Below are 4,389 nucleotides of genomic sequence, written 5' to 3' on the forward strand. Positions count from 1 at the left end.
AGAGATGTCTCTCCACTCCCTCTTCCCACGCCTCCCGCCCCCCCCCCCCCCCCCCCCCCCCCCCCCCAGACGGGGGCCCACGCCCTCCCCCCCCCCCCCCCACCAGACTGGGGCTCACAGCCTGCTCCCCTCCCCTCCCCCCCACCAGACTGGGGCTCACAGCCTGCTCCCCCTCCATGATACAGCACCCCAGGTTTCCTCCTTCTGAACATCGCTGCTCTGTTAGCAAATGTATGTGCACAGAATCGAGAGGCACCTTTTTGGTACCACGGAAGAAACTTATCTAGTTCTGCCACATGGGTCCATTTAGGGAAAGTCTTGCCGGGCTGTAGGTTTGTTTTTGTTTCCACTAGATGTGAGGATCGTCCCACCCGACTCAGAAAGTCCTTGCTGATGGCTCCTGCTTTCCCTCACTTCCTGTAACACCCCCCCCCCCAAGCCAGAAGCACCAGCTGGGAGACCCTCCCCGCACACGGACCCGCAGCCCCCCTCAGACAGGCTGCACTGACGTGGGGACCCCCCCACAACTCACTCCTGCCTCCCCCAAAGCCAGAAGACTGAGCAGGGAGGAGACCCCAGCCCCAGCAGCCCCGCAGCCCTCCCCCCAGGCTGTACTGACCTGGGGGGGGTCCCCACTACTTACCTCCTCCACCCAGGCGGGAGCCTGCGCTGGGGCCTTCCCCCTCTCAGCTCTTCATGCTCCTAAGAGAAAATGAAAACGTTCTTCAGCTTTGGAGAAGCGGCCCAAAGCGGCCCCCGGAGGGGGGGGGGGCCGGGCCGCCCCCGCCCCCCAGAGGCCGGCGGGAGGGGCTGGCCTGACTGGAGCCCCGGGTGACAATCTCCGACCAGACCCACGGTGCTTTTACTGAACCCCCCCATCCGTGACCCGCAGCTGCCGGGGGTCAGCAGGCACGGCCTGGAGCCCCCGGGGCTGCGGGGTGGGGGGCCCAGCTGCCTCCCACGGGCCTGAGGAGCAGCACATTGTTCTACGGTCCTGGGGTCCCGGCCCAGGGCGGGGAGACCCGGGAAGGGAGCGTGTGGAGGGAGATGGGGTGAGGAGGGGAAACTGAGGCGGGGAGGGGAAAGAGAGGCAGAGAGGGGAAACTGAGGCAGGGGAGAAGCAGGGAGGGGGAGCTAGAATCAAGGAGGGGAGAGGCAGGGAGGGGAAACTGAGGCGGGGAGGAGAAACAAGCAGGGAGGGGAAACTGAGGCAGGGAACAGCAGGGGGGAGCGGAGGCGCCGACTGGTGAAGGGCCGGGGGCTGCGCGGGGGAGGGGCCCGAAGCACCCCCCTTCTCCACGCTCTCCTCGCTCCCCCCCCGCACGGGCACGCACACTCACCCGGCCGGCAACCTCCCGGCGCAGACAGAGGACACTGGCCCGCTCCCCTCCCGCGGGCTCTCGGTTATCCAGGCAGCCCGCGCCCCGCCTCGGGCTCCGCCCCGTCCCCGCCCCCCGTTCCTCCCCAGCCCGGGGCCAGGGAGGTGAGCCGGACGGGGCGGGGCTTCTGAGGCTCCAGGGCGCAGGCGCCGCCGCCCCGGCATTTTTCAAGCGCAGGACATAACCTCCCCTCACCCTTCTCCTCCCCCTCCCGCAGCTCCCCGCGGAGCCTCGCGCGTCTTTCAAATGACAACGGCCGTCAACGGCCGCGGCTGGGGCGGGAGTGGAGGTCGGACACTGCGCAGGCGCCAAGGGACTGGCGGCGTGCGCCTGCGCGGGAAGGAGCCCCCTTCACCCCCCCCCCTTTCCCTCCATCCCAGCCGCGCCTGAGCTCTGGAACCTGGAGCCCGGGCGGGTGCGCTCTGCTTGGTACTCCAGCCGCTGCCAATTAATTCCTTTATGAATCTTTCTTCCGGCTGGGGCGCTAGTAGGCAGGAAGCTCGGAGTTCGAAAGAGGCCCCTGGGAGCTGGGTGGCCCAGGTCGTGGTCCCTGCCTCAGTTTCCTCAGCTGTAAAATAGGGGTATTAACAGCCCGCGCCTCCCAGGGCAGCGGTGAGTCAGACGAGTTCAGGTGTGCAGGCTCCCGGGACGCGGGGCTCCGCGGGAGGCCGACGCCACTGTGCCGTAGCCTGTGCCCGGGGCATGCCCAGAGACAAGCCCGTCAATCAGCCCGCGCGAGTTGGACCTGGGAGCTCCCCTTCTAACGCGGAGACCCGGTAACTTGGTGCACTCGAGAGGCGCGCAGGGGGGTGGAAGACGGGTGCAGTAAGCACTTAGTGTGTCCCTCCTGCGTGCCGGGCCAGGACACAGTGATCCGGCCCAGCCGCGAGGCACCGAGAACTCCCCGGCAGGGCAGGACTGGGGCTTGAGGGGCATTTCAATCAGAAAACCCGGCAGGATCGGGCGTGTCACCTGCGGGAGAGGGAGCAAGGTCTCCATCCTCGTCCGTGAGCGGCCAGCACGCAGAACAGAGGCCGGTTAGGCTCACGACCCTTGGAGTAATGGGTGTAAGGGCAAAGGGTAAGACTTGGACTTGACCACAGGAAAAAATTGAAGAGCCATGAGAACTGCCCCAAAGTGCAGTGGGCTGCACCCGGTTCCAGGTCTTCAAGAGGAAGTGGATCCGAGCTTCTGGTCTAATTTTCAGGGTCCACTTTGGGTCCCGTAAGACTGGGGTCCCGAACCCACTCCCTGCCCCTGAGGAGCTCCTCCACTCCGGACTCGGGCCTGCAGTTAGACCAGATTCTGTCTAAGGAGAGGCTGGCTCCTTTTTCTCACTGTCTCTGGCTTATTAGGTCCCCTTAAGCTTAAGGTTTGGGTGGTTGCCGTGTCTTTGTCTGATCAAGTACTCAGTGTAGAATATGAATCTGGTATGGACAGGTATTTTATTCCTACACACAACAGAAATGCCAAATGCAAGACACTCTCACCGGCACACACTGACACCATGACTTAAAACAGGATTCAGTAACTTAAGACTTCTGTTGCTGTATTTGAGGAGGCAGACATTTAAACCTCACCAGAATATAATGGCCATGAGGCATCTTAGATGTCACCTTGTCTCTGCACTGTCCAAACAATTCCTGGAACAAGGTGGCCAATAAAACAGGCCAAGATTGGGACGATTCCAGACTTGACTGTAGCTACCTCCTCTGAGGAAGAATCTCCCCGAGGCTTTCAGCCTCCCACAATTGACTCAGGCCCTCCAGACCTATAAACTAAGCCTAGACACATGCTGGGGTAGATCCTCAGTCACCTACTGAGGCCCAGATCACTCCACATGGGAGTGGGGTTCGGACCCAAAGTGAACTCCCTCCACACACCCTGCCACCTCCCCCGAAGGGAGGGTCTAGATACAAACCAATGACTCGGTCCATGAGACCTAGCTGGAAGCTGTCGCTCCTTTTGAAAGATACAATGAGTCAGGGGGTCCTCTGACTCAGCGGCCAATAAGGAGACAGTGTTATCCTCGCAAAACTTCAGTCCTTCAGCTAAGTATGTCTGCAAACAGGCTCCACAGCTCCTGGGTGGTCAGCTGGAACTGGGAGGGGCAAGTATGAGTAGGAGTCCCTTATTACACCTAAAACGCTGACTAACCCCGCCCCCAGGCCCTGGGGCTATTGGACCTGAAGAGGTGTGTTCCATTTCATACCTTCTCTCCCCCTGCTCTCTGGCACCATTGTGGGGAGTTGAAGGCATCCTGGCTCTTTGCCAATGCCTCCAGCATCCCCTGCGCCAGTGCGCTCGAGCACACACACACACACACACACATACACGGACAAATAAATAAAAAAGCAACTCCACTCTAAACTCCCTACACACCTATTCAGGTTTCAGGTTCCGGTTAGACTAGATGAACTCTGTTTCCTTCCAATGAATGGATGAATGAAATGAGAAGTGTTAATAAGCTTACATGTGCTTCTACTAAAGTACAAGTACAATGCGCTAAGAACTAGGGATGCAAATACAAAAGCAACTGTTTCTGCCCTCAAGGAGTTTACATTCTTCCATAAGGGAGTGGTGGCCAGGGAAGTCCTAGCGATGATGACTGGCTCCCAAGGGAGTCAATGGCCATGCCCCTTCCCAAAGTGATGGTTTGATTATCGTCCTCAGAACAAAACGTGGCAGGGGAGGCTGGGGTGGAGGCGGGGTACACGCCTCAGCTGGGGATGAGAAGCGTCATCCCGGCCAGCGAGATCGGGCGGACCATGGACATTTCAGTGGCTGACTGCAGCTGGTACAGCACAGTTCCAGAGTGGTGGCCCCAAACCGAGAGGATGAAGTCACCCAGAACAGGGCTATTAATTGTGGAAAGTGCCCTGTTTGGCGCCACTTGACCCCCAGAAAGAAGTTTGATATTTGCATAGTATTAATGAATTTTACTCATAAATTCCCTATGCAGAGTACAAGAATCACGTCCATTGTCCAAATGAGCAAAAAGGCTCAAAGC

At 59.8% G+C, this 4,389-nt stretch overlaps 1 protein-coding gene across 3 annotated transcripts in view; it reads right to left on the minus strand.

Annotated features, from left to right (window-relative positions):
- LOC138157740 (E3 SUMO-protein ligase KIAA1586-like) overlaps nt 1-3,502 on the minus strand; it is a 50,788-nt gene extending 47,286 nt beyond the window's left edge. Inside the window, exons 1-2 of one of the 3 annotated variants that reach the window (XM_069083495.1) lie at nt 3,301-3,502; nt 644-702 (exon numbers count right to left, since the gene is read on the minus strand). The gene's annotated coding sequence lies outside the window, so the exon portion shown is untranslated. Of the gene's footprint in view, nt 1-643; nt 703-1,340; nt 1,455-3,300 lie in introns of those variants that run through there. The other 2 variants (XM_069083493.1, XM_069083496.1) reach the window with 2 other exon arrangements.
- Between the last annotated feature and the right edge of the window lie 887 nt (nt 3,503-4,389).

Source organism: Petaurus breviceps, unplaced genomic scaffold, assembly GCF_028583685.1.
Source record: "Petaurus breviceps papuanus isolate PSGF00001 unplaced genomic scaffold, PetGlider_PUasm1.0 173, whole genome shotgun sequence".
Classification (NCBI taxonomy): Eukaryota; Metazoa; Chordata; class Mammalia; order Diprotodontia; family Petauridae; genus Petaurus; species Petaurus breviceps.